This window comes from Emydura macquarii, unplaced genomic scaffold, assembly GCF_026122565.2.
Source record: "Emydura macquarii macquarii isolate MOO-44397 ecotype Brisbane River unplaced genomic scaffold, CSIRO-AGI_Emac_v2 contig_499, whole genome shotgun sequence".
Lineage (NCBI taxonomy): Eukaryota > Metazoa > Chordata > Testudines > Chelidae > Emydura > Emydura macquarii.
The window spans coordinates 6,226,754-6,253,853 of NW_027130636.1; the positions used below are offsets into that span (position 1 = coordinate 6,226,754).

Below are 27,100 nucleotides of genomic sequence, written 5' to 3' on the forward strand. Positions count from 1 at the left end.
ACTGCTGTTGGGGGACCTGTGTTTGACTCATATTTAAATGGGGATTAATGCTCAAAGATATGACTCAGTCAGAGAGATTTTTCCAGACCTGCCCGCTAATGTGCCTGAACCCTAACCCGGAGGGAACATCTCTAAGTGGGACAGGGTGTTTTAGGCCTGGTCTACACTGCCGTCATTGTCGACAAGAGATACACAAGCTATGTGCTGAAAACTGCGTATCTTCTGTTGACTTACTAATGTTCCCTACCGCGGTGCCTTCCCTGCACTGGATAGACAGGAAATGCCCTCTGGTCGACACAACTTTTCAGGGGGGTGGATTTACTGCGTCGGCCGAAGAGCACTTCCGGGATCGATTGTGCAGGTCGCCACTGCCTGCTGAATCGATCCTGCTGTATCAATTCATGGAGCCCGACCCAGCCCTGACAGTGTAGATATACCCTTAGTCTCCATGCTCTTTCAATGCTGGGCATTTCTGCCAACATTGTCAATTAGGAGTCCAACTGTGATGGTGCTTATTTGCGAAGTACTGATGTGTTTGCTGAGAACTCTCAGCTTCATCTCAACCTCTAAGCTATATGACAGCGACTTTTGAAAATTATCTGTCTGAGCTGAATTTGAACCAGTAATCTAGTGACAAAAGGCTTATATGATACCACCAATTCTGTGAATGACCCAAATCCTTTGACAACCTTTCAGAAAGAAATACCATCAAGATCTGTTTAGGGAACTGAATACTGTTTCCTACTAGTAACGATGTCTTATTTGCCATTATCACCATGTCAACCTTCTGTACCCAGTTTGTCAACTGGGACTCAGATAGATGATCTCATTCCAAGCAATAGATAGCTGCAGCTGGGAGCTCCCAGTGACTCAGCAGCCAGTCAAGCAAGTTAAATAATTCTCCCAGGGTAATTTACCAAGAAACAAAATGTGGAAAATAAAAATCTTAGTACGAAGCTGAATTTCCTTATTTCCATCATTTCCCTCCCATGAAGGCACCAGAACCTCTTAATCTGCCCTCCAATATGTGGGGCCTATTGACCTTAATTTCCCTCCTTTGCACACATCTGGTGTGGGTTTTACATCTTTGTGACTGAAGTTTATGAAAGCCAAATAGCTCTGTACATTCAAAACCAACCTTTAGTATTCAAAAACTATGAGTCAGACCCTTGAAAATAATGAGAACAGCTTTAAAAAAATCACATCTCATGAACTGGATCTTACTCCACTCAATTCTCTCTGAGCATAATGGCCTTAGAACTCAGGATCCTCCTGGCTCCAGTTCACTTGTTTTAACCACTTGCCTACTGGAACTCAAACTGGAGGCTGTGGATCACTAGGGCCCTGCCAAAATAGCTTCTGTCACAGCAGAGAAACGTGTGTCCATTACCAAGCAATCATGTGGTCTGCTGGTTGCAGCCCAGTCCAGGACTATTGGAGAATTTCTAGAGGCATTTTAAAAGTAATTCCCACTCCTCTTCAGAATCCCCATCATCTCTCTGCTCAGTTGCTCTATTTCTCTCTGGTCAAGCTGTTTCTTTGATGTGATCAAATTTTTGGATGACCCAGAGGGTCTGCAAACACATGGGGTGATAGAACCAAACTATGAAGTAACTTGGAGGGACTCAAGTAATTGGGACTCTGGTAAAGAGGGAGATTTGCTACTAAAATAGAGTCTTACATCTAGGGAGAGGAAACAAACAACACAGACCCAAAAATGAGAGGATAACTATGCAGCAATATCCATAGCATTAAAGCAAGCTTAGAATGATCTCGACTCCTTAGACTGCAGTTCTACTTTGAGAAAGCAGCAATTTATTACACAACAGATTTGCTCTTTGAGTGCCTTTAGTGTCACATCTGCTGACTTTATCATAAGCTATTTAAGTACTTTTTACTCCTGTTACCACTGCAGAGCCACCACTACTATGAGAATGTGAACTGGATTCAACCCTGGCTTGTGAACCATCAAAAGAATTGTTAAGTTCCAACTTTGAGCCAAATTTTGTCCCTAATTGTATCTGTGTGGCCACAGTAAGGTTGCACAGGTCTAACTGAGGGCTTTATTTAAAGACAATGGGTTTGAACAGGTGAAACTGAGGCATAATTTGGCCTGCAGAATCTTTGAGACCAGTAATGACACATAAGCCGGAAGGAGCATGGCTTGATTTTCAGATCCCAGGCTGTGTTTGTAGGACAGATAAAAGGTATTACATGTAATTGGAATAGATCCACACTTTACTACCAACCTAATATTATTTTCTAATGTAAGTGTGAAATTGAGACTGGGTGTTTGGAAAGGGAAGTGTCCACAGGAGGAAGTGAAAACATTTCAGAACCAATGCACTAGACCCACAGACTTGTAATGTCAACCAAGGCCACTAATTACCCCTATGTGAAAACCTCATACTTTAAAAATACTATTTTGTGTGTGTATGATGGAGAGGGTAGAGACTCTTAATGGCATCCAGAGCTCAACATAAGCACCAATGAAACAGCTCTCAGAAAGTTACAGGATTTCTTTCTTGCAGCTGGCACCAATCTTGACCCATTGATAAACTTCTGGGTCACAAAGTCCAGGAAGACATAGTCTGACATTTACTATATGTTTGGACAGTGTCTAGCACAATGGGGCACCAGTTTGGTTCACCTCTAGGAACCACTGTAATATAAATGCTCACTTAGTGAACAGTGAAGGATCCTATCTGGAGAGTCAAATAATGACACCATCCCCAGCATCACCTCAAACCTTTCTTATGGCTGTTAACGTATTAAAGCTAGATGGATATTGCAGTATTGTCAACCCCAAATGTTCAAAAACCATGAGTCAGGCTCACCAGAGATCATGAGATTGGCTTGAAAATCATGAGATTATGTAAGAACAATAGATTTAGTGTTCATTTTATTTGCCTTCTGCTTTTGGAGCCTTTAGGGTGCACTGGGGTCACATTTTGGGCTTACATTTTGAAGCTTTCTCCACAGCCACGAGGGCTAGAACTTACTTTTTCTTTAAGAATGAAGGCTAAAATCATCACATATCCACTTGACTCCAGGAGCTGGGGCTTTAAGGAAAACAATAATTATCATGAGACTCATGACAAAATCGTGAGTGTTGGCAACCCTGACTGGTTTTCTGCTCTCTGAACCTGGGATTCCAGTGTCAAATGGTCAGTGTTAAAACGGTCATTTCAGCAAGAGGGCCAGCTTTAAACATGGCTCTGGAATGCCAAGTCAAACCTTTAAAATCAGACAACACTCGGGACCAGAATGGCTTACAGGACAGGCAGTGGGAGAGAATGACTGTCACATTTAGCTCAAGTGTTTAAATTTGGACTGGATGAGTGATGACTGAAAGCAGTTACTAACTGTTTAGTAGGCTGTGCAGAAGCAGGTCATTGAGTAAGTGTCCATATCACAAAAACCACCACCACCACCACCACAACTGGCAGTCTCAGCAAAGAGGGCCAAGGATGGACACAGATACAACCCACCTTGTCTCTTTGGGTCACAGTTGAGGCACATTAGTGGGGCAGGCTAAGGAAAGCTCACAGAGTAACTGCCAATAATGTATCTGCTCTGTGGACAGAGTTCAGTCTCCCTTTGGACTTTGTAAGCCCACTGGAGTTCAGGGTTTTGCAAATGTCAACTTTTTTTTAGGGTGAGGGAGGGCTGACTCTCCTTTTTGCATGGGATCGGGGAACATAACATGCAGAGTCCACTCCATGCACTACTGTTAAGGGGATAATCCCTCCACACATTTTAAAAAAAGGGAGATTCAGTTTAATCAATTAAAAACATTTTTCAAACCAAAGGGAAGTCTGAGATAGGAATGAGAAAGAATCCCCTCAAAAGCTTGGCTTACATGTGGTAGTGCTCTATGTAAGGTGTAAGAGTGTATATTCTCCCTCTCTATTCAATTTTTCCACTCAACTCATTTGCTCTCCCTGCTGCAGCATCTGTTTGCCAGCTAAGTTTTCACCTTACTTTTCATTGGCATTTTTCCTCTTTTCCCCTTATTTCTCTCCCAAGTGGAGCAGAAGCCTAATAACGTTCAAGTACAAGACAATTTTCAAACCCAACGTCCAAGCTGGTTAAAATTTTGACAAAATGATCTTGCTTGTCCCTAATCCACATGCCCCAGACCAGATGTGTTGTGAAAGAGATGCCATGCTTGGTTTGTGGGACATTACAAGCTCTGCCATAGGATTAATGATGGAAGAGACTGCACATTCCACTATTGTGCCAGAGCTGCCTATAGGCAGCAGTGGTAAACCAGGACAGTGGGGTCAGGACAATTCTCGGGCAGAAAGGCCCCAGGAAGGAAGTGTGTGGATGAGATTTGTTTGTGGACACGAAAGCACGGTGACAGGATGCATGCAATGGAGACTGAAGCCAGAGTACAGAAGAGTGCCCTGTCTGCATAACTCAGACGGGGCACAGAAATAAATTGGAACGCTGAAGCAGCAGCAGGATGTCACAGAGCAATAGGAAGGCACTGTAGGAACCCTCTACTGCTCCCATCCGGGTAGAAGGCACAACTAGCAGGGAGCAGTCCTGCTTTGTTTAATTTTCACTGATGTCTTCCTTCCCCACCCCTCCTGAGTTACAATGCAAGTTACATTACAGTATAAGTACATGCAGCTCTGAAGAGGCCACATTGTCTTGCTGCAAGCCACAGTCATTCCCTAGGTAAACGAAGACTTTAAGAAGTGAAATCCTTCAAACAGCTGCACTTGACAAGGTGACCTGAGAGTGGAATAACCCTGACCTCTGATCTAGTTAAATATCCCTGACTTGTAACTGTCTCAGGCCCTTACACAGACAGCAAGAATTGTGAAAATAAAGCAGTATTACAACTGAAAAAAAAAATCTTATGCATGTGAGATTTCCACGTCTGAATCCTGTCCAACATGGAGCTGACGGGACATATAGATAGTTAGGGGAGCGATGCAATGAATGGATAAACCATTCAAACTATCGTTCACTTTAGACTGAAGCTGATCTATTGTCAGCAGCCAGGTAGTCACCACCAACTCTCTCTCAGTGTTTTTATTTATGCTGTTATGTCTGCTCTGTTGAGTAAATTTTTTGGGGGGTAGAGGAGGACTTATTTCAGTCACAGTGCTTTGGTGTACTTCATTGAGAAGTGTACTTTTCTTGGGGAGAGGAGAAGTGAGATAGGAGAGAATGCTGAGGAGGAGGAGGACATAGTGCTGCCAATTCTCATGATTTTATAACGAATTTTACACTATTTGGTGTTTTTCTTAGGGCTCTAGTTGCTGGAATCAAGAGATACATGAAATCTCAGCTTTCAATTTTTGGAAAAAGTTTTTAGACCTCATGGCTGCAGAGAAGAGAGAAGAGAACATGACCCGAATGTATACTAAAGTTTTGGGAACCAGAAGGCCAATAAAAAGAAACCCAAATTTATGGTTTAAAAAAAAAATTACATATTTTTTCAGCCATTCTCAGAATTACTGCGGAGAGAGGTAGCCTGGAGGAGACCAACAGAGAAGAGGCAATTTAGGGCTTGTCTACACTGAAAAGTTAAGTCAACCCTGCTATGTCACTCAGGGTGTGAAAATCTACTCCTTTGAGGGATGAAGTTTAGCCTATCTAATCCCTGTTGTAGACAGCAGTAGATAGATGGAAGAATTCTTCCATAACATAGGTATCGCCTCTTGGGGAAGTGGATTACTACAGCCATGGGAGAACCCCTCCTGTCACTGTAGTGAGTGTCTACACTGAAGCGTTGCAGCTGTGCTGCTCTAGCAGTCAAAGTGTAGACATAGCCACAGACAGGAAGGAGACATTAGTAATAGATTAAGAAATGGGCTTTCAGTCACACAGCTTTCATTTCTTGGTTCCCCTTATATCTGCTGCCCTCCTGATCCCTTGCTCATTTGCACCTCATCAGACGGGGGGAATGTGGTAGAAATGTTTCTTGACATTTTGACAAGTTCCATCCTCAAGTAAAAGAGCAAAGGAGAACATATTCCCTCACCACCTCCTTAACAACCTAGGGTTGTGCCTAATGTCTAATCTGACCCTCGCTTTACAGCGTTCAGTGTCACCTTAGAAAAGTCAACTGTCAGCCACAAAACAGTGGAATCTCAGACTTTTTTCTGGCCCTCCCTCTTCCTAGAAGACTTTCTGGGGAATGTGTGGATACAGTGCATCTGCCTCCAGAGCACTCCCTTATGGCTACAGGTCATCGTTATACTTGCTTTCCACTCTCCGACCTCAGTATTTCTTTTGTATGGGTGATATACCTGAATGTTTGAATGCTTATATCCCAACTTCATCACTAAATTGATAACCCTTAATCTGGGATATTGCAGATTATGTACTCTTTCTATTGTATGACTTTCGAACCAATCCTTGTACCTTTTGGATAATCTACGCATTATTCCCAGATGTACAGAAACTCTTTCCTTCAAAAACTCTGTATTTGAGCATTTTATAACATTAGCTATAACAACATTTTTATGTTGTGCAGCTGCCTCCTGAGCACTCCCTCATGGCTAGAGGTCACTATGCAGCAGCAGCACCCTGCCCTTCTTTCAGGGCCTTTTAAGAACTCTCCATTCAAAGGTGGTTCAAATAATCCCCACAAATCCCATTTATTTAGTACTCTGATACAAACTGGCCTTGTAGGCCCCAAGCAGTTCAGTGTCTCTCTTCTGATTAACCCAAAATAACATAAAACAAACTAACACAGTCTTCATCCCAGATGGCCTTTACAGTCTTGTACAGGGGCTCTCCCCAGCCTCCCTGCCTGGAGAGCTTCTCCCACTCCATTCTGCTTCTTCAGCTTTTTCCCCACTGCTGACTCAGGGCCCTGTGCAGGAGCCTTCTTGCTCCCATCAGTTTCTACACACCTAGCTGCAGTTTCTTGGGCTTCCCCCGTTTACTGCAACTTTCTGATCTTTTTATCCTGGGATCATCTGATTCATCCCAGGTGCAGCTTCTTCTGTTATCAGGGTTCTGGCTTAGCCCCAGACTGTCCAGCCCCTGAAGCAAGCCACTCTGTCACGGGGTGGGCCCTGAACAATCCTGTTCAAACAGAGCTGAGAGAGACTGTTTCTGTAGGCACCAGGTCATATTGCCCTGTTTGGAAGCAAGCTGTGGAGATGTGTTCTAGTACAGAATCACAGCACGAGCATGAGTCGCTATGAAGAAAAAATGGTCCTTAGCCTTCTATAACTGGTGTTGTTCGAGATGTGTTGCTCATGTCCATTCCATGTTAGGTGTGTGTGTGCACATTGCATGCACAGTTGCCAGAGATTTTTCCCTCAGTGGTATCCGTAGAACCGGCTCTAGCACCACCACCCCCAGAGCTGCACGTGTATGCACCAGTATAAGGAGTGCTGCCGGCCCCACACCCTCTCAGTTCCTTCTTGCCAGTAACTCCGACAGTGCGTTAGGAGAGCGGATCATGGAAAGGACATGAGCAACACATCTCAAAGAATAACAGTTACGGAAGGTTAGTAACCGTTTTTCCGTCAAGTGCTTGCTCGTGTCCATTCCACGTCAGGTACTCACAAACAGTATCCCCTGGAGGTGGGCTCAGAGATCATGAAGTGTTCATTGCAACACCGCTCTCCCAAAACTAGCATCGTCCTGGGCCTGCTAAGTGATGGTGTAATGGGACGCGAAGTATGACCATGTTACAGCTCTGCAGATGTCCTGGATCAGGACTTGCATGAAGAACACTGCTGACGAAGTCTGGGCTCTCGTGGAATGAGTGGTCACGATGGCCGGAGTAGGAACCTTAACCTGCTTGTAGCAAGCCCAGATACAGGTGGTTATTCAGAACAAGATTTTCTGGGATGACTACAGGTAGCCTTCTGATCCTTTCTGCTACAAAGAGTTACGTAGACTTGCGGAAAGGTGTAGTACTCTGACTATAGAAGGGGAGGGCCTGCCTAACGTTCAATGTATGGAGCCAACATTCCTCAGCAGTCTTGTGAGGTTTTGGAAAAAAACACAGGAAGAAAAATGTAATGGTTATTGTGGAATTGTGACACCACCTTTGGTAGGAATGCTGATGAGGGCACAGCTGGACCTTGTCTTTGAAGAACACCATATAAAAGGGTTCTGACATCAGGGCTTTGATCTCAGAGACCCTTCTGGCTGAGGTGATTGCCACCAGGAAGGTGACATTCCAAAAGAGAAGCAGTGTGGGACAAGATGCTAATGGCTCGAAGGGGGGCCCCCATGAGCCTTGACAGGACTAAGTTTAAGTCCCACGGGGGAATCAGGTCACGAACCTGAGGATAGAGTCGTTCCAGGCCCTTGAGAAACTTGACCATCATCACGTGGGAGAACACTGATCTGCCCTGCACTGGAGGGTGGAAGGCTGAGATGGCTGTCAAGTGAACCTTAATAGAATCATAGAATCATAAGGCTGGAAGGGACCTCGAGAGTTCATCAAGTCCAATCCCTTGCACTCATGGCAGGACTAAGTCATACCTAGACCATCCCTGACAGGTGTTTGTCTAACCTGCTCTTACAAATCTCAAAATGATGGAGATTCCACAACCTCCTTAGGCAATTTATTCCAGTGATTTACCACCCTGACAGTTAGGAAGCTTTTCCTAATGTCCAACCTAAACCTCCCTTGCTGCAGTTTAAGCCCATTGCTTCTTGTCCTGTCCTCAGAGGTTAAAAACAACAATATTTTCCTCCTCCTTGTAACAACCTTTTATGTACTTGAAAGCTGTTATGTCCCCTCTCAGTCTTCTCTTCTCCAGACTAAACAAACCCAGTTCTTTCAGTCTTGCCTCACAGGTCATGTTTTCTAGACATTTAATCATTTTTGTTGCTCTTCTCTGGACTTTCTCCAATTTGTCCACATCTTTCATGAAATGTGGTGCCCAGAACTGGACACAATACTCCAGTTGAGGCCTAATCAGCACAGAGTAGAGCAGAAGAATTACTACTCGTGTCTTTCTTACAACACTCCTGCTAATACATCCCAGAATCATATTTGCTTTTTTTTGCAACAGCATTACTCTGTTGACTCATATTGAGCTTGTGGTATGACCCCCAGATCCCTTTCCACAGTACTCCTTCCTAGGCAGTCATTTCCCATTTTGTACACATGCAACTAATTGTTCCTGCCTAAGTGGAGTACTTTGCATTTGTCCTTATTGAATTTCATCCTATTTATCTCAGACCAATTCTCCAGTTTGTCCAGATCATTCTGAATTATAATCCTATCCTCCAAAGCATTTGCAACCCCTCCGAGCTTGGTATCGTCCACAAACATAATAAGCGCACTCTCCATGCCATTATCTAAATCATTGATGAAAATATTGAACAGAACTGGACCTAGAACTGATCCCTGCAGAACCCCACTCGATATGCCCTTCCAGCATGACTGTGAACCATTGATAACTACTCTCTGGGAACAGTTTTCCAACCAGTTTTGCACCTACCTTATAGTAGCTCCATCTAGGTTGTATTTCCCTAGTTTGTTTAAGAGAAGGTCATGCGAGACAGTATCAAAAGCCTCACTCAAGTCAAGGTATACCACATCTAACGCCTCTCCCCTATCCATAAGGCTTGTTACCCTGACAAAGAAAGCTATCAGGTTGGTTTGACATGATTTGTTCTTGACAAATCCATGCTCACTGTTACTTATTACCTTATTATCGTCTAGATGTTTGCAAATTGATTGTTTACTTATTTGCTCCATTATTTTTCCAAGTACAGAAGTTAAGCTGACTGGTCTGTAATTCCCCAGGTTGTCCTTATTTCTCTTTTTGTAGATGGGCACTATATTTGCTCTTTTCCAGTCCTCTAGAATCTCTCCTGTCTTCCAGGACTTGTCAAAGATAATTGCTAATGGCTCAGATATCTCCTCAGTCAGCTCCTTGAGTATTCTAGGATGCATTTCATCAGACCCTGGTGACTTGAAGACATCTAACTTGTCTAAGTATTTTTAACTTGTTCTTTCCCTATTTTAGCTTCTGATCCTGCCTCATTTTCACTGGCATTCACTATGTTAGACATCCAGTTGCCACCAACCTTCTTGGTGAAAACCAAAACAAAGAAGTCATTTAGCAACCCTGCCATTTCCGCATTTTCTGTTATATTGTTTCCCCCCCCCCTCATTGAGTATCAGGCCTACCCTGTCCTTGGTCTTCCTCTTGGTTCTAAAGTATTTGTAGAATGTTTTCTTGTTACCCTTTATGTCTCTAGCCAGTTTAATCTCGTTTTGTGCCTTAGCCTTTCTAATTTTGTCCCTACATACTTGTGTTGTTTATATTCATCCTTTGTAACTTGACCTAGTTTCCACTTTTTGTAGGACTCTTTTTTGACTTTTAGATCACTTAACATCTCCTGGTTAAGCCAGGGTGGTCTCTTGCCATACTTCCTATCTTTCTTATGCAGTGGGATAGTTTGCTCTTGTGCCCTTAATAATGTCTCTTTGAAAAACTGCCAACTATCTTCAATTGTTTTTTCTCCTTAGACTTGCTTCCCATGCGATCTTACCTACCAATACCCTGAGTTTGCTAAAGTCTGCCTTCTTGAAATCCATTGTCTTTATTTTGCTGTTCTCCCTCCTACCATTCCTTAGAATCACGAACTCTATCATTTTGTGATCGCGTTCACCCAAGCTGCCTTCCACTTTCAAATTCTCAATCAGTTCCTCCCTTTTTGTCAAAATCAAATCTAGAACAGCCTCTCCCCAGTAGCTTTCTCCTCCTTCTGAAATAAAAAATGATCTCCAATACATTCCAAGAACTTGTTCGATAGTCTGTGCCCTGCTATGTTATTTTCCCAACAGATATCTGAGTAGTTGAATTCCCCTGTGCTTCGGATGATTTTGTTAGTTGTTTAAAAAAAGCCTTATCCACCTCTTTTTCCTGGTTAGGTGGTCTGTAATAGACCCCTACTATGACATCACCCTCGTTTTTTACCCCTTTTATCCTTATCCAGAAACTTGCAACAAGTCTGTATCCTATTTCCATCTTAACCTCAATCCAACTGTATACATTTTTAATATATAAGGCAACAGCCCCTCCCCTTTTTTCCCTGCCTGTCCCTCCTGAGCAAGATGTACCCTTCTTTACCAATATTCCAGTCATGCGTATTATCCCACCAAGTCTCTGGGATGCCAACTATGTCCTAGTTGTATTTATTTACTAGCATCTCAAGTTCTTCCTTCTTATTCCCCATACTTCTCGCATTTATATACAGACATCTAAGACACTGATTTGATTCCCCCCCACCTCCAGTTTTGTCCTGTCTCTCCCTTATCCTGCTATAATAGCCCATGCTCCCCGCAAATTCCAGCCCTTCTCCCAAGTATTTTTGACTTACCCGTGGGCTTTGGTCATCTACCCCTTTCGAACCTAGTTTAAAGCCCTCCTCACTAGGTTAGCCAGTCTATATCCAAATATGCTCTTCCTCTTCCTTGATAGGTGGATCCCATCTCTGCTTAGCAGTCCTTCTTCCTGGAAAAGCATCCCATAGTCAAGGAAGCTGAAGCCCTCCTGGTGATGAAAGAGCCAGACCTCGGTGTTTCAGGTGGATCAGACAGTTCAGGACAGACCGAAGAGAAGACCGGGATAGAGAAAGATTCCGTCCGGAGGTCCAGCAAGTGAAACATTTCCATTTGTTATGAATGTAGCTCTGATGGAAGGCTTTCTGCTACCTAGCAAGACTTGCTGGACCTGTTCTGAGCAGGCCTGCTCTTCAACCATGCAGCAACCATGCCGTCAGGTGTAGGGAGGTGAGGTTCAGGTGAAGCAACTGCCTGTTGTCTTGTGAAATCAAGTCCAGGCAGGGTAGAAGCATGAGTGGAGTTGTGCCACTGAGAGGTCCAGAAGCATACTGAACCAATGCTGGTGAGGCCACACCGGAGCTATCAGTATAACCTTTGCCTTGTCCTGTTTGACCTTTAGGAGGACCTTGTGCCCCTGCAGTGAACAGAATTGATGGCATTTTCTGTTCTGTCTGGTGGCAACAGGTCCACCTGGGGAGGCCTCCACTTCTGGAAGATGACACTGACGATCTCCGGGAGAAGAAACCACTTGTGGTGAGAGGAAAAGGATCCACTGAGGCAATCTGTCAGTATGTTTCGGGCTCTGGAAAGATGTGATGGCTTGAAGTGGATGGCGAGCTTCACACAGAAGTCCCAGTTGGAGGGTCTCCTGGCACAGGTCTGAAGATCAAGTCCCTCCCAGTTTGTTGATGTAAAACACTGATGCAGTGTTGTCCATCAAGATCTGTACCATCTTGCCTGACATCTGGGGAAGGAATGCCTGGCAAGCCAAGCATACCACACTAAGCTCCCCAACCTTTATATACAGGGAGAAAGAGTTCTTCCTTGGACCCTGAGGTGGGCTCCCTACCCCAGATCTGACGCATCCAAAACTAAGGTTATTGATGGATGAGGGGTGGCAAAGGGTTCCCCTTTTGTTACAGATCCTGGATCCCTCCACCAAGTTAGTGAAGCGAGGATGGGTGGTGGAATCAGAATATTAAGTCCAAGTAATGTCTGCTCAGGGAATAGACTGACACTAGCCACATCTGTAGAGGTCTGAGGCATAGCCTCATAGGTATATGCCGCCTTGTGACCCAACATCTTGAGGCAAATGTGAGCTGTCATTAGCGGGTGGGTTGTAACCATGGAGATTAGGTCTGAAATAGCTTGGAATCTGATCTCCAGTAAGTAGGCCTTGGCCTGGATCGAACTGAGCACCGCCCCAATGAACTCTATTCTCTGAATCGGGACCAGAGTTGGTTTTTGCTCGTTTATCAACAGACCCTGCGGTTGGAAGGTGGCTTGTACTGTACTGATGCTGTGCTGGAGCTGAGCCCGTGAACAGCCTTTGATCAGCCAGTCATTGATCAAATGACTGTATGCCTCGACACCTGAGGAAGGCTGCTACCACCACCAGACATTTCTTGAAGACCTGTGGGGCTGCTGACAGGCCGAAGGGAAGTGCGATGAATTGGTAGTGGTGTTGGCCCACTACGACAGATGCCAGAGAGACCATGCAGAACCTCAGCTTCTTGAGATATTTGCTGAGGCGATGCAGGTCCAGGATGGGATGTAGAACCCCTCTGGCCTTCTGGATTACGAAATACTGGAAATAAAACCCTTTCCTTTCCTTCTCAAGTCTTGAGGAACCTCCTCTACAGCCCCCCACATGTAGGAGGGCTTGCATCTCCTGTACAAGAAACTGATCGTGAGAAGGGTCCCTGAAGAGGGACGGGGACAGGGGTGGAAAGGAGGTGTAGACAAAAACTGGAAAGGGTAACCAACTGTTACAGTGCCGAGTACTCAGTGGTCCAATATTATATATGAGCACGCTGGGCTGAAGGCTGACAAGAGATCCAAAAACAAAAGGGGGAATGGATCCGGAGTCAGGACTGGTATGCCAGCCTTGGGCATACCTTCAAAAGGCCTGCCTGGCCCCTCCGGGGTACTTATGTGAGCCTGACTGGGAGGCTGAGGCAGAAGGTCAGGGTTGCCAGCATTTATAGCCCTTTCCCTTTCTTTTGTAGGGCTCCTGTTTGGGAAACGCCGAGAATCTGAAAAGTTGCAAGGGGCCTAAAATGCCTTCTGGGGCATGTAAAGGCCTAGGGAGCACAGAGTAGCCCTCATGTCTTTGAGGCCATGAAGCTTGGAGTCCATCTGTTCAGAGAACAGAGAGATCCCTTTGGAGGGGAGGTCCTGGACAGACTGCTGCACTTCGTGAGAGAGGCCTGATGACTGGAGCCTGGGTGCTGGCTGCAGAGTCGGCCGCATCCAGAGCTGCCTGAAGTGAAGTCCTGGCCACCATCTTACCTTCCTCCAGGATGGTTGTGAACTCCTGCCTTAATTCCTGCAGCAGGAAGTCTTTAAATTTGGCCATTGAATCCAACAGATTAAAATCATACCTCCCCAGCAGAGTCTGCTGGTTAGAGATACATAACTGGAGGCTGCCCATCAAATAAACCTTGCATCCGAACGGGTCCTATCTCTTAGCCTCTTTATTTTTGGGAGGTAGCGCTTGACTGCTCCTGTCTGTCCTGCTCGTTTGCAGCCAACACCACCAGGGACCCCCCCGGAGGAGGGGGGGGAGAGGATGCGAGTACAGGTATTCAAACCCACTAGTCGGTACATAGTATTTCTTCTCTGCCATTTTTGAGGTAGAGGGCAGAGATGAAGGGATCTGCCACAGCACCGACAGGTCCCAACACCGCCTAATTAACTGTCAGGGTCATTCTGGAGGGGGCTGCTGTGGTCAGGATATCAATTAAGCTGTAAGCAGACTCCTTTAGCTCCTCAGCTTCCAACCCCAAGTTTGCGGTGACCTGTTTCAGGAGCTCTTGATGAGCCCTGAAGTCATCTGGTGGGAGTGGGTTACTAGGGCCTGCAACCACCTCATCCGGGAATGACAAGGAAGAGGCCAGCACTGGGGGAGGGACTGTTTCTTCTTCCTCCACATGCACCATGTCCATTGGGGCCACTTCAGGGTCAGCACAGGAGTCAAGGTCCAGTGCCGGATGGGATGAAGCAGTGGCATGTCCCTCAGACACTAGGAAGTATGACCAATGGGAAGGGGGCCTTGGTACCAGGATAAACCCCATGGGTTCCAATACTGCCACTGCACTGGCCAATGGCCTGATGGCCAAGTGCCAGCGGGGAAGAGTCTGTACCAAATTAAGGTGCATAGTACTGGTATGCCTTCGGTGAGGCGAAGGATTCCCCCTCGGATTCCAAAGAGGATTCTTCCCTTGGAGACTACGGCAGTGCAGTTCTTCCTCCAGGTGGTGCCTGGGAACAGGTGACTGAAGGGTCAGAGACTGCTGCAATGGGACCATGGAGGGTTTTCCCCTGGAAGGTGCCGCGATGATCAGTGCCGTGATGGATCTCACCGTCCCTTGATCCCTTCTATCCCATGTCATCTTGGCTGGCAGGAAGAGTTGGGGTGTCAGTGGGATTGGGAGTGACATCAGATCCTTTGCCTCCTGTAAAGCCTCCGGAGGGGATCTGCAGCTGCGAGGTTCCACGGTTAATCCTAGGAGTCAAAGACGGGTCCCGTACTGGACTCAGTGCTCTAGGTGGAGTTGCTGGGGCAGACAGTGGCTCTGGGGAGGATGAGTGACCCGCTGCAGGTCAGATTACGCCAGCCACTCCCTGCTTGTCCTTCTTTGGCATCGGAGAGTTCCCTCACTTGGTGTGCTGTTTCTTGTGCTTCTTCCTCAGCACTGCGGATGAAGAACAGTGCCGGTAGAGTGTTTCACTCAGAAGCCGAAGTGTTCTGCACCAATTCGGGGCAGCTCGGCCTGGAGACAGGTTTGAGGGCTGCCTCCAGGAGTAAGGCCCTCAGACAAATGTCTCTATCTTTTTGAATGTGTGGTCTGAAGCCCTGGCACTTTTCTTTAACGTGAGTTTCCCCAAGGCACTTTAAACAGCTAGAGTGCGGGTCACTCAAGGTATCAGCTTGCTGCAGGAGGCAGACGGCTTGAAGCCTGGGGGATGCTCAGCCCCTGGGGCGAAAGTCCCTCGATGACAGGGACAACTATTTACACTATGTACACTAACACTAACTAAGAACTATATACACAAACTATAATAATTATACAATATCTACAAAAGTCCAAACTAGTGGGAAAGAAGCCTTGCAGGAGCAAGAAGGATTGTTGTAAGCAACCATCATGGGCAGTAAGAAGGCACTGAAAGGGCACGGGGCTGGTGGTGCCACTTAACCAGCACATATGCACAGGGGCACTAGAGATGGTCCTATGGATACCACTGAGGGAAAAATCTCCAGCAACTGTGCATGCGATGTGCACACACCTAGCATGGAATGGACATGAGCAAGCACTCAAAGAACAACTAACTGTGTTACACACAATAGCAATCCCTAGAGAACATAAAGAAGTCCTGGCTTAATAGCAGCAGCTCTTGAATGAATATTAATAAAAAATAATAAATCTGGAATCAGTTAGTAAATAAACTAAAGCTACAAACAAAATTGGAAAAAATAAATGACAGTGGAATGTGTTTCCTTTAAATTAAGGCAGCTTGTCCCATCTTTCTATTTCTTTCACTGCTGGAACACTTCTTTTAAATTATATTTCAGCTGATTAGCCATTTTGACATTCCCTATCAGTCCTCTCTGTGCTGCCAGACTTGTTAACCTCTTCTCTGCTGTCACGTACATATTTACTGACAACAGTTTTATCCATGCAAACAGAAAGAAAAGCTGTGCCAAGTACATCCCACCCCACTGAACTGGTGTGCCAATCATATAGAGCTGGAGGCACCGTTGCTGATTATACTCAAGTGCCATGCTGACCACAGGGATAAGAGTCTTTCAGGTTCATTTACCATGTGACAGATGTACTATTCAGAGCAGTACTATTCTTTTGTTTTCAACAGAGGCAACAGTTCAAAAAGACTCTTAAAAATTCTTTGTGTGTACTGTCCTTAGTCTCCTGCTCTACACCCATTTCTGGATGGGGTCCAGAAGAGTTAAGTCCCTTCCCTTTCTACTGAAAACAATAGTCTAAAGCTCATTGTGAGACTCTGTCACATATTGTACAATGAGGCCAAATGAGACCCCAGGGCATCCCACAGTGATAATTCACCATCATGTAATTTGCCTGAGGGTTTGTAGATTAACATTTTCGGTAACTGGGTAGGTAAGTTTTCCCCATAGCCATTTTTGGCACTACAAAGCACATCAGGGGCTGGCGAATTCCAGTGGTTGCCACACATTGTGCAATATTTATTATATTTATAATGTTTTATGCTGTACACGCACTTTGGTACAACTTCAATCTGCCTCCCCAGCACTTCTTTCTTGTTTTGTTAGGCTTCTATCAATTAACTTTCTTAAATTCACACATCCTGCTTAAAAGGGCAGCTTTCTATGGGAAAATCGATGTTTATAACAGGGCTCTAATCTATAATGTGGTGTGAAAAAAACCAACAACATTAGTGTAGCAGGCTGAATTTCTTGTACCACACTTGCAGTTGCTGTAATTCTGCCTGTGACACTGGCATCCTGCCATGCCAGTGCATCCCTGACTATTCCATTTCAAGGGTTAAATTTACATGTTTTACATAATGAGTACACACAGTTTTCACTCCTAATTATATTCATCAAGTCTTCTGTGACTCCACTGTCTCTATGTAAATGCATGAAACAGCCTTCTATTGTTGACATAAGCACAAGGTTATAGTTCCAATCCATTCAGTCACCCTCTGGAATACAGCCAAACTTTAGCAGGACTGGTGGGGGGGCCAGTGCTCCATCATAAATACTGCAGGACCCCAAGGTTGGGAGACGTAAAGTGGAGCAAAATAACAGGATCTTCAGGGTTTTGGCAGGGACCCAAAGCATCTCAAGTAAGGATGGGGAGAGGCAAGACTATACCACATGTATCCCTTATTTGTTCACATAATAGGTGTTTATTTTAATAAAGTCACAGCTTAGATTTTTTTTTATTATTATTATTATTATTTTCAGCAAGGCTTTGTATGTTTCAGATGCTAAAGTAACCCTGGAAATTGTCTGAAAATACATCAGGCAAAATATCTGATTAGGCTCTACCTAAAAACATCACCTACCAGTGCTTTGGAATTCTGGCTGGGTGAGGTGGAAGAGAATTGGCTTCTCTAGGTAAATGCCTTGATTTCTGAGGAACAGACAGTCACAAAAAAGCATTTAAAAGACCCTAGAAAGTGTAAGCTGCGGTAAAGAGCATCTGGAGAAATTCTGCATCTGATTTGGGAGCACCCTGAGATGCACAGAAATACAGTCTATTTGTAGTTGTGTGTTACAGTGAAAACACTATGAGCTTTTCAGGGTAGCGACAATGTCTTTGTTTGGTGCCTAGCAGAATGGGGCCCCGATATTGACTGTAATCTCTTTCCACTACTGTAACTGAAGTAAATATGGAAGCTTAATTCACGGAGTCCTGTGTAAGCAGAGACAATGGCACTCCCAGAGCCCTACCACAATCTGAGGTGGGTGGGCACCTTCAAATCTTCCAAGTTGTTTGGACACTACCCAGTTGTTTGGACACCTTCAAACCTTCTAGAGCTTGTTTTGCTTACTGGAGATGCTGGATTGCCCCATCTCAACCCTTTCTTGCCACTCTGTTGCATACAGAGATGGACAGGAGATATGGAGTGGCAGGAGATAGACTTGGCACAGCCTGGCAAAACTTAGAACAGATTCCAAGGGGGTTACCAAGGAAAACACTTCCCTAAGAGTGTAAGATTCTTCTCTTTTGGGTGCATCTCCTCACACACTCAATGGTTAGTGAAGTAACAGAATATAAAAATGGCTACCTAATCTAAATTCTTATGCTTCAACTGGCCATTAATTATTTTGCCTCCCTACTGATTTCTTCAATGTGGCTTTCAGGTGATATTTCCACATCACGAGAAAGACCTGAGAGACCTGTATCATATTGACTAGGAAAATAATGATCTTACCTTTGATCCAGAGGAGAATAAAGGCGCATACACAAGGATATCAATGGCATTGGAAAGACAAAAGCAGGTCAGATGAAGGATGGAAAAAGAAAAAAAAGAATTAGTTTTATATTTCATTATGATCATGCCCGCTAAACAGGGAAAAAAGTTTCAATCAGATTTATTTTGCTTTCTTCAATCAAATAAAACAGTGAAACAATAGCACAAATGAAAGGGGGTGATGTAAAGAGCTTTTGTGAGTGGATACAATTTTCAAAAGATTTCTGCTAGGAATTTTTCATTAACATTCTTTTGCGACATTTGCCTGCTGTCATCAAAAGGAAAAAGAGAAAGAAATGGGAAGAAATGAGTGCAGATACATACAATAGGAATGCCATGTATCAGTATATTTGTCTACATACACAGACAATATTATCCTTTTGGCAAAACTTCAATGGTTCACAAACAGGCCACTGATGAGTTTGGCATGTTATTACAGAACCCCAAGTGTTGTTTTAATAGTAACTATTCTTCACCATTACCGTTACTTATCCTCGTGGTGTTCAAACTTATTTAGTAGTACTCCCTCTTACCAGTAATTGAATCTGTCTGCACCCCACTTTATTACTGCACAGCCAAGGCTTCCTCAGCAGCGGAGGAAGGCGGAGCTGATCTGGGGCGGTGGAGAGGGAAGGAGGCTGGGGTGGAGAGGGAAGGAGGGCAGAGTCAGGCTAGGGACGGAGTGGAGCTGCAGCAGGCATCAGAGCTAGTCTGGGGGCAGAGAAAGAGTGAGGGCGGAGCAGGAGTGGGGGATGAACAGGGTTGGGGAAGGGTGTGGCTGGGGGTAAGGAGCAGGGCTGAGGGTAAAGTGTGGCTGGAAATGCGATGCTCTCTCCCTGCCCCGTGTGGGCTGGTCCCAGCTCTGCTACGGCCTCCCCCCAATGTTCTTCTCTGCCCCACAGTTTGGGGACCACTATCTTACCCTTAAACCAAGGACAAAGCTTGAGAAGCCCATTAAAACTAAAACTAAAAATCTGTTAACACCAAAAGCACCACTGAAATGAATGGGTGAGGATTTAATGATTACTTCAGAGAAAAGAAAATCAGACTTCTTTCGGAAAACTCTGAGAAGCTACCCAGGGAACCCATTAGAGTAACTGAAAGATTTCTATTGCTACTGCAGGTTAGGTAGCGAATTTGATTCCTTTAGGGTTCTTTTCACAGGTGTCCTGATACAGTGATGAAGACTGCTAAAGAAATTACTATAAATAAGGAAAAACTAAATCAATTGGAAACTTACAGGTACACACACGACTTTCAGGGATTTGCTACTGTTGAAAGAATGTTAAAATTCTTCTGTGAATTTTACTAGTGTTTCCACAATAATTTCATTTTTGTTGATAAGCAAAATCACAAAAATGTCCCCCCTCCCTTCTCCTAGTCTTTTTAACAAAAGCCATAAATCATTAGTCTGGCTTTGTGTGAACAACTGTAATAAATTAGAAAGTAATCATAACAAGATTATATGATTTATTTATTGTTTATACGTTATTTGCATTGCTATAGCGCCTGCAGACTCTATTGTGTTAGTACCCTCCATCCCCAGCACACATACAGAGAAATGCTGCTTACTGCAGTGAACTTATAATCTAAATATAAGACAACAGATGGACACAACAAATGGATGGAGCAACCACAAGGTGGCTGAGAATACTAACTTCTTTTCCTGTCCCCATCAAGTATGTCTCTAGTGCTAAGAAACCTCGTTTAAGGCACATAAAGTTTGAAGACACAACAGAACAGATGAAGCATGTCTTGCTTCTTGTTTGGTGCAAGGTACAAGGTACAAGAAACAAGACCTAGAGCTTTCCACTGTTGAGTTTATGGAAGCAAACATCAGATGTGTGTTCCTCTCTCCACTCTTTCTGCTAAATACAACAGCACATACTGAAACGGGAGGGAGGGAAATCTTGGATAAGGCCACTCTCTGAAAGTAGCCAAAAGGGTGGAGAGATCACAGTCATTAAATAAACTCCAGTTATGACTGCATTCTAGCACAACTATTTAGCAAACCTGGTGAATGAGATATGAAAATGGGGGGGAGGGCAGGGTCGCCAAAGTCAGCAGGACCGAAAGCTACCCTGTAACTCTCTGCAGAAAACACATGAACCTGTTAATAGGGTGCCTGTTAGCCTCTCGTTTTTATCTGAGAGATCAGATTCACTGATGGGCGGTAACTCATGAATTGACCATTGAGAAGGGAAGATGGTGAGACTGAAGGAGGAAACAACAACTCTTATAAATGGAATTAACAGCTTTGTAAGGTGGGAGAACCCAAGAGGATATGGAGATTTGTGCACAGGGTTAATCTGGGTGCGCTTCAATTCTATGTGAAGTCAAATCCTGGAAAAACATTTTATTTTCTTTGGGAGAGGAAATATGGTTTTGCAAGAGCTATTGCAAGATTTCCCTATGTTATTGTCTCCTAAGGAGACATTTGGAGTTACATTTTCACACTGAGGTCTGATAGGAACTACAGAGCAAACATCTCATTGCTGTTAATGGGGGTCAACACACTCAACGCCATGTGCAAAAATCAGGAAATTTGCATCCTGAGAGTTTCCAAGATGCTCTGACTGAGATCCAATACTGAAGCTGATGCATACAATCAACTGGCAAATAAAGCCCAACAAAATGGACATTAAAGAAAAATGACACTCACATGTCTCTAACATAAGTGTTTTACATGACCAACAAGTTGCTTTGTATTTTACCAACCACTTTAGAAACTGCTTGATCTTCTTTCCGCAAAACATTCCAGAACTCAACGGGTTAACAGAAAGGAACACTCTACTTCACTTAGTCTTTACTCCTGCTATAAGTGCTATATGGACTGTATAGACATCACTATTTCTTCAATATACTAACAATATTCAGTCCAATCATCAAGAAGAAATGAAAGAGTAATACCTCTATTTTGCACATAGTGCCTCCCACTGGAGAGTCTTAATTCACCTCACAAACTTAATTAATGTAGCCTCAATGCATGTAGCATTCTCTAGTTTGCAAATGTGGACACTAATTAAAGGTCATATTGACTTGTCCAAGTTCACAAAGGAAATCTGTAGCACAACTAGAAATTAAGCTCAGGTTTCCTGCCTGCTCTTTACTCATAATGCCATGGTTACAGGAAGTTAGTACATCCATTTTGAAAACCGCCAATAAAAATGAGTACCATTACCAACAATGGTTAAAAACATTGGCTGTATGGAATTAGATTGTTCATCTGTTTGATTTGAGATTTGTTCTTCAATGACAAAGCACATCTCCAACGACTAACCTGCTGAGCATGAGCCAGATTCCAAAACCACTTGCAGATTTGAGGAGTTTATCTGAGATGCAAGTGTGTCAAAAATCAGATTTTCTTTTAGCGTGTACATATGTGCACAGTGAACTCCTGCCAGCACTACTACGAGCTACACCAGCAAATCCTCTTCCAGTGGTTCAGGATGAGATTACAGTCCAATTGTCTAAAGAGAACAGGATTGCTTGCCTAATTCAAAACCACTTATTTCTCATTAGCTGGCAAGAGAAGAGGGAGAGAGGGAGGGATGGAAAAAAATCAATAAAAACAACTTTTAATAATAATCACACTGGGGGAAATTGAAACTAAGTTAAATAAATGAAGTTTAGTAATTATTTTTAATTGCAAGGGCTTTCATTTCAGTTTTCAAATGGATCTCACAGTTGCCCTCTAAAACCTCACTATGTTTATGCAATAATGAATAACTCAACACAGCTTCAGTTAATACTTACTACACCACCAATAGTAATAGTTCTGTGATCAACTTATAGGCTGCATAGCTTTAAAATTCCTACATCTGGTGGTTAATACAGTTATGAATCACACTGCCTTTGCATTTTCTAATCAGGAGTTGTGCACATGCAACATTAGGCTATTCCCATTCATCCCAGTCTTCCACACTTATGTGCAAAGGACAGACTGACCCACACAACAGGTCATCTTGGATTGGGGGCGATCAAAGGACGGTCAGGGATGTTTTATCACAAGGATGGCATGCTAGTTTTCTAGCGTTGGGCACAGAGATGAGGAAAACACTAGATGCACATGCCTGTGGGAAATATGCCTAGATATGCCCCAGCATGCAAGATGAACAAATGAGGGGTTTGTCTTTCTTAAAACACAACAATTTCTGGAATCCTAACAATGGCACATTGATCTTCGTACCTGAGGAGGTGGTGAAAAGCAAGAGAGGATGCCCATTTGTAATTTAAGGGGACAATTCTGCTCTCTGATAGACCTGTATTGCTTTCATTGTGTCCAATGGAACAGAATGTGGTGATGAAGTTTTGACTTAATCAGACTAAAGCAAGAAATTGATGTGAAGACATTTGCTACTCACCCTTTAATCCTTAAAGTATCACAGTCTGAAGTGTGTTATATTACTCACTATGAGCCAGTTTTTCCAGATACTGGTCTTCAGTTTCTAAAATGTGGTTACCGACTCACCTGTGCGGGCAATTTAGATCACTTAAGTGTCTAAATCCCAGATTTGTAGGCACAGCGAGAGACTTAAATGTACATGACATGGGCTTTGGTCCTGCAATCAGTTATACAGGTGAGTAACTTTATTCACACAAGTGGACTCAGTGGGACTATGCTCATGAGTAAAATTACTCACATGCAGAAGCATTTGGAGGAATGGACCCTAAACTCTAGATAATGACAACAGGCTAAAATTACTGCAATTACTTGTGCTCAGAAGACTGTTAACAGCCCATAATGAAATCTAACATTTTCTTATGAGTAAATGGCATTGCGACATGGCACACAGGGTTGCAACGTTGCTTATATCTATCCTGGCTGTCCATCTGTCATGACCCAGAGTGGGTGGAGGCCACCTGCACTTGGCCTTGCTGGTGCTGGCCTTCATCCAGGTGCAGTTTCACCTCCCCTGAGTGGTGTGGACAGGGCCAACTGAGCAGCAATGACTTCTGCATGATCCTTAGGACTTCACCTTCACAGCTGCCTGTTTGTGCCGAGGGCCGAGTTCAAGGAGGCCCTGGCGACTGAGGCCAAGGTGGGTAGAGAGGATGGGGCTTGTCCCTCCTGAAGGGCATGGGGCTGAGATGGGGAAGCCGGGCATTGCCAGTCCCCACAGGGCCTCAAGGAGTCTCTGAGCTGGGGCTGACTCTAGGATGCAGGGGTTCAGGCCCCCGCACCCTGTCCTGGGGATTGGAGGGTAAAGGACCCTGCTGCCAATTTGACATCTAATCTGTTAAAAAACACAAGAGTTTAGTTCCTGCCCACTCCCAGCCTCCCTCCAACACCTGCCTGCCCCGCTGAGAGGAGCTCCCACACGTCTGTCCTGAAGGCTCCTCTACCTGCAACCTCAGCACACCTCTGCCTTAAGGGCAGCGCTACACAAACCTGCCCACCATGACAAGTGGGGTGGCTGAGCCACATTTGAGGGCTTTGTTACTTCTGTGCCAGTCAAAATCCTTCTTGCTATCAGGGTGGGGTAAGGAGGCACGTCAAGTTAAAATAAGAAAAATTTGAGAACCTTTGGTCTAAATGGAATATGTTTGGACAGTGCACAGCACAACAGGACCTTGATCAGGTCTTTTGGAGCTACTTTAATTCAAATGAGTAAACCTCAGCTCACAATGGCACATCCCCAAACGTTTCTGTAGACCTGTAATGTGATGCAAACAAATATGCTTAGCTCAAAACAATTGCTTGAGATAGACTGTGCTGTACAAAACAATTGCTATTTAAAACTAATACACATCCCTCCCCCTATAATTGACTAGCTCAAGTTTGGAACCCATTCTGATCTGAAGCCTTTCAACATTCAAGTCTTTTCCAGATAGAGAGCAGGTGACAAAATATCACATTAGCCTCTTTTCTTAAAGCCCTAATTTAAGTCACAACTGACAACGGGTTTTGCCCTTTCAGTCTAGTCTAGTGCGGATATCTGCCTGCTACACAAGTCACAAAAACTCAAATTCTGAAGTTCTTGTTGACTTTACTGGGAGTTCCCCAAGTAAGACTGGCCCAAACCAATCTCGGAAGGGAAGGGAGGCCAAGGGCTAGAATAGCAGGAACGTTGCATCACAATCTTGCACTGAGACACACATATTGGGACCAAAGGCGGGAATAGCAGATGACATAAAAATGAGAATGGAGACATTCTGACAGAGAAAAGGAGGAATTTTGGATTATTTGTCTGTTCTACATCTGGCTCAGGCTAAGATTATAGATTCTCCACTTTTAAAAGCACTGAAAAAAATTCACTCACAAAATTAAAAAAAATGGGGGGGGGAAGGAAAGGAATGACGCATCTAGATATCACCCCCTCTACACATACATTTTTGGCTTTTTATTTTTGCTGCTAATGTAAAACAAAACGGAGTTGAACTGATTGAATACACATTTTGTTGTAAACCAGATTTCAACACTAAATGAATGATGGAAAGATACAAAAAAACATCAACAGACCTTTAACTGTAACGGCTATGACAAGAGTTCCCACTGCAGTAACCTTTGCCTAGGTGAGGAGTGCCAAGAAAAGCTAAAATAAAAGAATAAACAACAAGGCACCAACAAGAATCTGAGGCTGGACTCAGTGCTATGTGATTTCATGTGGCTTTGTCCACACAGATTGGAATAAGAGGCAGGAGGATACCATTTTTAGAAAATAAAAATAAAGATTAAGGGCCACATTCTGCTCAATTATGTTAGGCAAATCCCATAGAAATCAAGGGGCTCAATCGCTGAATCAGGCTAAGCTGCCCAGGAATTGAGGGATGGGGAGGGAAAAATGCTTGTGACCCACCTTTATGACTCCTCCAGTCCTAGGGCTGGTTTGGCCCCAGTGCATCTTAGATCAGTCAGGCTACTCTGACAACTCCCACCATAAAGGGCAGTGTCTGGCAGCCAGGAATCACTGCACAGCACTATTCCAGCCACACATCCTTCCCCAGCTAGAACACCCTATGCTGTGTGTTGGGGCAAGAGGGATTTTATTGTCTTCCGTTGGTGAGCTTTCTGAGGCAGGGACTGTCTTCTATATTCATTTTTAAGTACCTAGCCCATCCTGAGTGCTATATAAACAGAAATAACCATGTCTGACATGACTTGGTCCTCCACTGCTAGGCAGAAATGTGAGGGAGAGAATGAGGGAAGGGGAAAAACAGAGAATGTTTATACTCTACCTATACAAAGTCCTTGTGCCTACATTTGCCTTCTTCCCTCTGGTTGCCTTCCAACAACCTCTCTTTACACCCTGCCTCTGGAATCCTAGTCAGATGTGGCAAGTTCCCCAGAAATGAGGAAGTAGTCCATTGCCAAAGGAAGACCAGAAGGGTGCTGGTGTGTATTTTCTGGGTTAAGGTTCTCCCTCCCACTAAGTTTATTGTTTCACTGTCCCTTCCACTGCTGTCGGATTCCTCTCAGAAGCCTGTAAGGCTGAGTTTTCAGTAGATAATAGCACTAGCAATAATGCTGCTGCTAACGCATTTTGTGTTAAGAAGCTGTTACTTTAACCCTCAAAATCTCTTAATTTTACAAAGCAGGGGACAAGATACAAATATGATAGGCTGATTTTGTGTACATGATCTGGTATGGTGGCATTATAAGCAATGGGTCAAATGTTGCCTTCAGTTATATCATATATCCCCATTGACTTCAATGAGAATTTAGGCTGATTAGACTCCCGTCTCTCACATATAAACAGTATTACCAACTACAAGTGTTTAAAAATAAATGAGTCATGTCCCCTCCTCAAATCATGAGGTTTTAACAATAATAATTGTTGGGTTCTTTTTATTTGCCTTCCTTTGTTGAAGCTCTCTAGGGGTCACATTTTCAAGTTTTTCTTTGTAACCACAAGGACTAGAAACATGCTTTTATTTTATTACACAAAAACTGAGATTTACAGGTCATAAAATGATACCAGGTGCTGGGGCTATAAGAAACAAAACATCAAATACTGCAACACTCTCCTCATCAAATCACAAGAATTAGCAACACACACTACGTTTCAATTACTCTGATTTAATGTTTACTGAAATCCAGCACCATAAAAATGACTATATGTACAAAAACAAACACCACCCCTTGCAAATGGGCTAACTGTGGTGAACAATTTAACTGATGAATTTCACGTCTTTTTCGGTTTGCAAGTTGCCATGGACAGAATTGAATTTTTATTGATTTGTTCATTATTTGAAATTATTCCACAGGCACTTCATGCAAAGAAATTTCAAAATAGATTGCCCACAAAATGTTTACTGCGCATGTTTATTATTGCTGATGTAGGATTAGTCGCATGCTATTATTTCTTCTCCCTGATTGGATGTGTTAAATTATAACAAAGAAGGGGAGGGCATGAGCAAGCCAATTTATAGGTAGGTTCTCACACCGCACCCACCACTGTGGTATCTGAATGTCTTTGATTCTCAGCCTTTGTTTCCTATAGAGAGAGGGCAGGAGTAGTTTTTGCAGTGAGGAGATATACTAGCAGGATTAGGACATTAAAATCTGTTCCATACAGAGGAGGTACGGCTCCCCCCTTTTGCACATTTAGGCTCCATTCTTCTCCTCTTTGCAACAGTTAGTCATGGAGAGATGGAGGG

At 43.9% G+C, this 27,100-nt stretch overlaps 1 protein-coding gene across 1 annotated transcript in view; it reads right to left on the reverse strand.

Annotated features, from left to right (window-relative positions):
• HS6ST1 (heparan sulfate 6-O-sulfotransferase 1) overlaps positions 1–27,100 on the reverse strand; it is a 274,664-nt gene that overhangs the window by 38,831 nt on the left and 208,733 nt on the right. The gene's annotated exons all lie outside the window — the stretch shown is intronic.